At 32.0% G+C, this 10,088-nt stretch overlaps 1 pseudogene; it reads right to left on the bottom strand.

The window, feature by feature from the left end:
- Positions 1-6,215: 6,215 nt before the first annotated feature.
- LOC145560007 (scarecrow-like protein 18 pseudogene) lies at positions 6,216-7,769 on the bottom strand (annotated as a pseudogene).
- Between the last annotated feature and the right edge of the window lie 2,319 nt (positions 7,770-10,088).

Below are 10,088 nucleotides of genomic sequence, written 5' to 3'. Positions count from 1 at the left end.
GTTGACATTTATAAGTTACAAATTATACAGTTTACAGTATTAAATAGTACGCACGACTGTATATGTAGTCTATTTGCATATTATTTGAGTGCAGTTCCTATATTTTTGCAATTCTGGAGGAATCTTATAACAATAATATGGTATCAAATACACATTATTCTCATGTACTTTTCGTTTTTTTTTTTGGCTGTTTATAATCTATTTGTATGAGATGTCATTAAACTAGATATAAGTCATGGAGCCTAATGATTATATTGATAATTGTCATGTTGCAGTTATGACATTTTTACGTGATAGATTGATAGGACATAGCGTTTATTTTGCTCAATATTGTAAATATGCAAAATATGCTAACTTTTCATTGTACAGTACATGTACTCAATATAATCTAGTTTTCTAGATTTCTGTAAATTTAGATTTTAGAGTTATCCAACAAAGGAATGAAGAAGGAAAATGATCTTCTTAATGAAACAATTCACATATAATGAATTAATGAAAATTTCACAAAAATAAAAATCATTGTCAAAGTACAAAGTTTATTCGTTTTAATTACTAGAATGAACAACTGGTTGATAACTTGTTATTACGGTATTACGTTGTACGGAGTACTATCTAAGTACATACAAGTATTTCTTTATAGTATCAACACATAGAGAAAAATTTAGAGGTGAATCATTGGGCAAGGAAAGGAGTTGCAAGACAAGGAACTTGCCCGGATTGGTTCTTGTTCTAGCTAATAAGTTTTTGTTCAATTTATTCACCCTCTATATTTATCTTGTACTTTTGTTTATTTGGCAAAAGACCGCCATTTAAAGTTTCAACTTTGAATGATATAATGAGAATATAGCTAGACATTGTGTCTCTAGTACTATATAGGATAGTCATAACAACAATGATATATAAGATTGAATGTGATTCCAAAACATTAATCCGTAAACTGTTAAGCTTGTTTACAATTTTATAACATTAAAAGGTAAAACTTTATACGTCATAGGTGTTTTGAGCATAATTAAGTCTTGTCTTAGGTATGAATTGAACGCACTTTCATTTGAAAACTACATCAATTACAAGTCACCAAATATTATAATTAATGTTGGTTTATGCTACAAATAATCATGAAATAAACTGCCAAAATGAAAGTTAATCTTGCCATCCTATCCAATCCTATAATTCTCCAAACTTTTAACCCTTACCTACTTTTACATAAATAGATAATAAGATAACCAATGAATTATCACAACTTATCATCAATTTTCTTTTCAAATTTCATATATCCTGATTAGCACAAGCTTTTCTAGCTACCAAACAAAAATAAAAAGGTAAAAAGATTATAAGTGCCTCGTTCATTCTCCCTCCTTAGCTTGTCTAAAGAATAAATGCATCACTTTTGTTTCTCAACCTTTAATTTGCCGACTTTTCAAAATTTACAAAATAGGCTTGAGCAAACATATCCATGATTTTTGAGGAGATATGTACACTTGTAGCACTTGGAAGTCTTAGGATTTATGCCACATCAAGAGGCAATAGGATTGGATGACAACAAATGTAGTTAACTAATTCGTACTCTACATACTTCAATTTTGAGTATAAGTTTTAGGAAAATTTGTTACAAAGGACCTTTTATGTCCACCATTTTGTGAAAAAGGACCTTTTAAAAAAAAGGTGGCAAGAAGGGGCCAAATATGGTTTTTTTTTTTTGTGAGGAGGGACCTATGACCGAAAACCACCTTAGCCCCATCCCTTTCAAGGCAGCCTCCTCTTTCCTCCACCTCCACCCCTACCGCATCCTTCTTCCCCCTCCCCTTTCACGAAAAACTTTCCAACCCCATACACTACCAGCACCGACCTCGACATCCACCACCCCTTTCACGACAGCCCGCTCCTCCCCTTTCCCCATCTCCACTCCCTTTCCTCCACTTCAATTACTGTAAAAATTCATGCGATTTCCATCTTCCATCCTAACCCTAGAATTTAGGAATTTAGAAAATCGAGCAATGAGAGGGATAGAATCAAATTTCTGAATGAGTTAATGAAGGGTATGGAATTGGATGAGTTTGTGAAGAAATTGAGTTCAATTGAGTGAGTTCAGAAGTTTTGAAAGCAAATTGGATGTAAAATTGTGCAAAATTTGCAGAAATGAAGATAGATCTTCACGCAAAGCAGATAAATGAGAGGAGGAAATTAAAGAGATCGAGGGAAAGACGGCGGGGATTGGAGGGTCGTCGGCATGGGGAGGCTTGGGCGCCAGGACACCGGCAGCGGCAGGGGAGAGGGGGTGGGTGGGCTGTAGCCTATAGGGGAGGCTAGGGCGCTAGACTATCTTAAAAGGAGAAGGGTTTTCGGGGTAGAGGAAGGGATTGCTGCCATGAAAGGGGTGGGGCTAGGGTGGTCAACGCCTGAGTTGGTGGGTCAAATCCTGCTTTCCGGGCAATGGTCCCTCCTCACAAATAAAAACTCATTTTTGGTCATTCCTTGCCATTTTTTTTTTAAAGGTTCTTTCTCTCAAAATAGTGGACATAAAAGGTCCTTTGTGACAAATTTTCCTAAGTTTTTAAGGAGGTTTAAGCCCTATAAGGTACATACGACCGAATTGTACTGTGTTGCTATACATACATCAATTATCGTTTGAAGTTCGTTCTCTCTTTACCAAAAAAAAAAAAAAAAACAATACGGAGTAGTTTATTAAAAATAATAATAATAATAAAAAAAAAAAAAAAAACAATTTTCTCTTTTATAACTTACAATATTCTACGGAGTACATTTTATTAGGTAGTTTATTACATCATTTTTCTTATTAGCTACTTTTTCAGTAAATTTGTGTTTCATTAAGTAGTTTCTAACAAAAAAAAACCATAAATAAAATATAACTAATCACTTGTCATACAACTTAAGTGAGCATAACATAGTGAAGCACTCGTATTAATAAAAACATATACTTGAGCAAGTTATACAATAATTGTTCTTTGTTTATAATTCTAGAATGGTATGTTCACATAGTACTTAAACATACATATTAATAAAAACATATACTTAGTATTTTTTAAACTGTTATATTTTTGTTTTCATGCTTGTCAATTTATAATTTTAATCATCAATTAGTCAATACTATATATATACTAAAAGACACACTAGCGATGACACGTGTCATTTCCTGGTGTGTCATTAGTTATTTTTTTCTTTTTTTTTTTAAAAAAAAATATTTTTAATTAAGGAAACAAATCATTTACAAAAATCATATGATTTTTTTGTACATATTCCATATTGACAAGTAATAATTATTATATTTAAAGCAAAAGATTTATTCACAAATCTTTCTAAAAATAATTGGGCAATATACCAAAAATCAATATTTTTAAATAATTAGTGACCTATTTTACAAAAAATAATAATAAATAAATAAATAAAATAAAATAAAATAAAATTGCTCAGATTTTTTGCCTACTTTGTTTTAGTTGTGTATTGGAAGCTATAATTAAAATTGCAAATATCAAATTAACATGTCATATACTTTTAGTATTTCATGACTAATTTATGATTATAGTATTTCTCAATCAAAAATATATAACTATATATAAAAATCACCGTGCATGACACGAGATCTAACCTAGTTATTTATAACTTCAATCACCAATAAGTGATCTAACCTAGTTATTTATAACTTCAATCACCAATAAGTAAAAGTTATTGGTGATTTTTGTTTTGAAAGTATATACTGTTCATTGAAGTATTGAACCAAATCTAATAACAGTTACATAACTATATTTTTACTGAATTATATCATCAAAGTAAGCAAAGCATTTCCTCAAAAAAAAAAAAAAAAAAAGTAACCAAAGCATGATGTATGAAATAGTGTAAAAAAAAGATGCAACAAAATCTAAACCAAATTAAGAAGTACCATATAATATATATATGGAGTCCTATCAACCTTTAATATGAGTGTCACTCCATTGACTGCCATTGGATTCTACACTCCATTGATAAATTTAGTGGAATAAAAGACAGGGCAGAAGTTTCCTTTCAAATAATTGGTTCAAGGTTGTATGGTCTATTGGTCTGTAGCCTAAACCGCACGTCCACAAAATAGTGACTACTATAGTAGGATAATCTTTGTCGTAGCTAGAAGATTTAAAGACAATTAACTAGCTAGGTTTTCAATCTTATCATGAACTTAATTAGCCAGGTTAAGATGAGTTGGTCACCCTATTTTTTTCAAATTATTGTTTAGTTCTTGATTGTAATTGGTGAGTATTTGGTGATTGTAATTGATGCATAAGTGCACTTGATGAAGTGATAAGAGAGGGGAATGTAGGTAGGGGTCCTAAAGAACATTGCATGCACTTGCAAAATGGTACGTACTATGTTTTTCCGTTTTACCATGTATAGTATAAATCGATCAATAACATTTACTCATATCTCACTGTTTTAAAATTTTATTAAAAAAGTTTTTATTTTAATATACAATATGACTATACGAGACACGAAAGGGCATTCCCTCCAAAAGTTCCAAAACCTTCTTAATAAGGCTCCCTCGATTTAGGCCTTAAAGATACGGAGTACCAAATATTACATGTCTAAACTTTAGCGGCTTCTCTTTCAATAAACTATTTATCGTACTTTAAGTTCTTTGTATTTAAAATGGAGCTAAATCATGGCCAATATATATCTTCCATTTTTTTTCCCAAAGTTTTACTTTTTATATCAATGCATAAGAATTTTTTGTTATCTATTTGTATAGATGGATGAGGAAAGAAATAACAAACTTTTCTTAGTTAGAAAGTACGGAGTATTGATCAATTCTCTGTACACTTTTCTATTCATTTCACAATACATTTCTTGCACTTCATTAATATAATGATGAAATTTATTTCACAAAGCACATAACTAATCAACTAGATAACCTATATCTCTTCAAAAAAAAAAAAAAAAAAAAAAAAAAAAAAAAAAAAAAAAAAAAAAAAAAGAAAACCTATATGATAACATTAATTACTTGCACCAAATTAATTACCCGTAGTTTAAAGACTTTAAACCTCATTACCCCCTACTCTAAGGATGAAAAGATGCCAACTAACTCAAACTATACTTAATGATGTGCCAGCATTATGCTCATATTAGGGAAATAGTTGACCTCAAAGATTATTAAAATTAATTAAGCTAACTAATTAATAAATTAATCTAGGCCTAGGGCAAACAATTAATTATTAATTAATAAAAAAAAAAAGGGTATCATAGGAAAACAGATTTGGGTAGGAGGAATGATATGATGTCCTTGGAAAACCACAAGACAAGGAAGATCCCTTATTGGGGAGTTTATCAAAGAAGAAAAGGCTTGCTTTGGAGGCAAAGTGGGCAACATTACCATCTTTTTTTGAGAACTTCTATAATTCTGTTTAGGAGACAATTAGCCATATTTTGAGGGAAATATTTAATTAAATTAATGTAACTATGTTTAATACTATAGAGTATAAAATTATAGTACATTCTTATTTAAGGGGTTATTATACACCAAATTAAGGAGACAAAGGAATTTCTTTTTAAGTTAATTAAGAAGACAATATGCCTCATTATCCGGTTGTGGATTACTAGTGCTTGGTATATAAGAGAGACAAAAAGCACTTTGGGTTAATAAAGACAATAATTAATAATTTGTTAATTGTGTAATTAGATTTAGCAAAAGGCACACGAGTGAAGTGATTAATTCAATAAAGACAAAACGACTTTCTATGGAATCAAAATTGACAAATCTTCAAGTTGTTGCCCTAATAGTCAATATGGAATATTCTTAATTATTTTGACATACTTTTCATTTACAATATACTACTTTCATCCACCTAAATAAATAAACAAACAAATAAAAATTCAACAAATATACATCAACATAGGTAATTTATGGGGAAATTTTTTAATTTAGAATTAATAATAAAAAAATATATATATATAAGCAATGAAGAAATGGAGGATATGACTAATTAAAAAAAAAAATCTATATTAAATTAACTAACAATAATAATTGAGAAAAACCCTAGCTAAATTCAAGATGATCACAAATTCACAAGGCCAAGTTAGCTAACCTTTTTGTAATTTTGAGGTGATGATTACCCCATATATTAAGCCTATTTTAGAAAATCATATGGAATCTATATTTATCACCATTACCAAATAAAGTTTAAAATTAACAAAAATTGAAGAAAATATATGAAAGAAAAATGAGGGCCTAATTATTGCCAAGAAGATACAGAATAAAGAGGGCGATTTTTCCACCCAAGAAACAAACAATGTTTTTTAGCAACCTGAAGTTGGTAACCTTCTGAAGGATAATGAAGCCTAAGCAACAACTTAGCTTGTGACAACGAAAATGGACTCAAGGCTAGACTCTTGAACCCGGAACTCCGCATCACCATTTCCCACGACTCGAACCGTTGATGTCTATCCTTTCTCCTCTCCCCGTCCTCCCCTACCACATCTTTTATCTCCTCCCCGAACCATGCTTCCTCGACTGCCACCCTCTCTCGACTTTGCGGAGGTAGGGTGGCCTCTAGGGAGTCAAACACGGCTCCATAGTGATCCAATGCCTCTACAAACCTCCGTAAAAAGAGAGGGTGGTTATGATCAGCCTCTCGTTCTCCCAGGGTCAAGACCTTAGGGTTTAAGGTCTTGACCTTGTGGAGAAACCTCCTAAGGGAACGTGTATCGTATTCCCTTAGGAGGCGGTGGAGGTAGTCCCCACAATTAATTGCGAGGGCTTCCTCCACCTGATCAAACCTGAGGCGGTGATCCATCAAAGCATGGATCACCGCCTCAGAGTGATCAACTACTTCAGAATCATAAAGTACCAGATCACAAAACTCGAACTCAATCCCTAGGGATTCGGCAAATCTCCTAAGCCGGTCCCCAGTCCGGTCTAGGAGAGTTGGATCACGGGCAGCCCCCGTGATCCGTATTGTAGGACACGACCGACCTAGGGTACTCGACCGCTCCATGATGGCTTGCAACAACGGAGGCCATTGAACGCCGTGCATGATATCCATGTCGAGGATATGGATCGATGCATAACCCTCCACGGCTTCGAGGATCGCTTGGTTGGCGGTCAAGTGGGTGAATCGGATAAATGGAGTAACTTGATTAAGAGAAAGATAAGATGAATATCTAGTTGTAACATCTTGTTCTACTATCCTAGAAGGTCTTGGAATTTGATTATTAGGTAATATTATTTGAGGAGATGATGATGAAAAAATGGGACGTTGTTGATGATGAGCTAGTGTAACAGGAATATTAATACTAGGGTTCATAACACAAGTTGTAGTTGATAATAAATAACGATTGATACGCTCTCTTAAGGCTTTACAAAAATAATACACTAGCCTTTCAGTGGAGTCGCCAAATTGTAAGGCGAAATCAGTGGATATAAGGGAGAGTAGTCTGTTAGCTGATAAGAACTCGGACCGAGATATAAGCTCAGCACAAGTGACCAACAACTGCCGTGGATGAATCACTGATGATTGTGGTGATGTTGATAACAACGTTGGCGGTGTCGAAGATAATACAACCGAAGATGATGAAGGAAGAAGAGCAGCAGAAGTAGTAGTAGTAGTAATATTACTACTACTACTAATCAACAAGCGTTGATAATCTAATAACCTTAGTGGTGGTCGCGGTTGTGGTTGTGGTTGTGGTTGTGGTTGTGGTTGAAATTGAGGTTGAGGTAGATCCAACGGTGAAGATCGTTCGTGATCTCGATCTTCCTCAGAGCTATATGAGGAAGATCCTAGCATATTATGAATAACAATGGAGAATGATTGAAAGATGAACTCAAAAGCCCTAGAACACTTATTTTTTATTTTTGAGGAAGGGTGTGACACAAAAAGCAAGGTAAATGTAAAAAGGAAGGCAAAAGATAAGATGCTAATACTACCAAGCTAGTACAAATATAATAAATGCAAGAAGAAAGGAGTAAATATCTTAGAACAAGTAATATAAGAAAATAAATGCAAAAGAGAAAGATGTAAGTTAGTCCAAAAATAATTATAAAACCTAAGAGAGGAATGAAATAGCAAAAGGAATAATAGAGTTATTGTTGGGTAGGGGTAGTAGTAGCTTAGCTTAGGGTAGGTGCGCCTGAAGATGATGATATGGCAGAAAGAGGAGAATGAAGAGAGCAAGTAAAGCAGCACATACAAGTTTTGGTTTCCTTTCTTTTTTTACGCTTAATTTCAGTTCAATTCATGTTCTAATTTTCTTCTTTAATAAACAATTATTTCATCTCTATTTAGTTCAGTTCAACCCTAATCAGTTCACTTCAGTTGTTTTCAGTAAATCGGAACATGTCATAATTAGAGAAAAAGGGTGACCAAGTGATTACTCTGTTTTTTCTTTTTTAAAATGTATTAGTTTGATGCGGTAGAGTTTTAAGTAATTGAGTTGAATTTGTTAAAATAAGTGTTACTGTGATATACTTTTTTGAAATTATAAAAAACAAAAGTGGTTTGTAAATAATTGATTAGAAATAAGAGATAAATGTGATATACTCCTAAGAGAATATAATAATAAAAAGTATGAGGAACATAAGAGAAGAGAGACAATCAAGTAGTGTAGCTGGATCATTTTCATTTATAAGAATGTTGCATCAACAAAATACAAACAATTAACTTAGGGTTCGTTTGGCATTGCTGTGGTTTTCTGTTTTTTGGTTTTTTGTTTTCAAAAAGTATATGATATGAGTCCCATAATGAATCAAAAATTATATAAACTTATTAAAATTATGATAATTTTGAAAACTGACAATAGAAAAGTGGAAACACCTTTTTCTTGTTTCCTGTTTTTGGTTTTTGGTTTTCAAAAAAATGAGAAACTGAAAACCAAAACTGATGCCAAACAAGCCCTTAAGTGTTGCATAAAAAATGTGTTGCAATTAAAAAATAAAATAAAAGGATACAATATTTATAGCACGTTTTCTGTGAGGCAGGCCACATTGTTTGACCGCCGCTAGTAAAAATGGGTAACTTCATAACACTGATAAAGTAATAACCCTTAATTATATATACTATTTGAGTAGACCTTAAATAACAAAGTAATTCTTACAAAACTCATAAAATAACCTTTATATTAATAATAAAGTAACCCTTATAATCGTAACAGTTAACCTCTATAATAGTAACAAGTAACCCCTATAAATCTATAACATTAACCGAGTAATTCCATGATGGCTAAGCATACGACGACATAGTCAGTCACATTCACATGAGCTAGTGTAATGCTTAAAAATGTGTCGTACAAAATATGGGTGGATTTAGGGATCAGTATATTTGCTTTATTTGTTTATTTAATGGTCTGATAGCTTCACTTACTACCATCTATCGCACGGTCACATCGTTTGGTACCTGAGACATACATGTCCCTATGCCCGCACCTATATATGCCCTACTATCACTACTACATAGTACAACAACACCCTATATGCTCTATCTATTCCTTTGCTAATTTATGCCTTTTTTTCATTTCTATGATTTCGGCTATGTTGCTAGCTTAGCTTGTTAGTACCATTTGTTTTAGTGAAATTCATTTCATCCAAATATATACTCTAATTATTGTGTTCCAGCCGAAATAAATAGTTACGATGATAATGTTTTTTTTTTATTAATTGTTGTTAAATCAAATTTAAACACGTTATATATGTATAAGTTTAGTCATAAAATTATCAAACACTTTTAAGATTAGATAGCGTTTTGGATTGAACAATACTCCTCTAATATAATGATAAATTTTTGTAAGAGAAAAGAATTTTGTAGAGTCTTAAAGATAAATGAAGTTAATTGTCAAGGGGATTATATTAACTTATCGAAGAGGAGACATTAACTATATTCTAATAAAATTGTATCAACATGAAATTATGGAATTAATTAACTTTTCATTTGACTTTTCTAAGTTTTTAAGAAATTAAAAAAAAAAACTATTATTTTCTCTGGAGATTTTTTTTGTTGAGTTATAACTTTGAATTTTGGGAATCTTGTTTAAATTACTCACTAGTACTTTGGATTAGTCTAATAAGTTCTCAAATTTATTGATTTTTTTTATTATTATTAATTGATCCTAAG

Source organism: Chenopodium album, chromosome 9 (assembly GCF_948465745.1).
Source record: "Chenopodium album chromosome 9, dcCheAlbu1.1, whole genome shotgun sequence".
Lineage (NCBI taxonomy): Eukaryota > Viridiplantae > Streptophyta > Magnoliopsida > Caryophyllales > Amaranthaceae > Chenopodium > Chenopodium album.
This window is presented reverse-complemented; position numbering and strand designations above follow the sequence as displayed.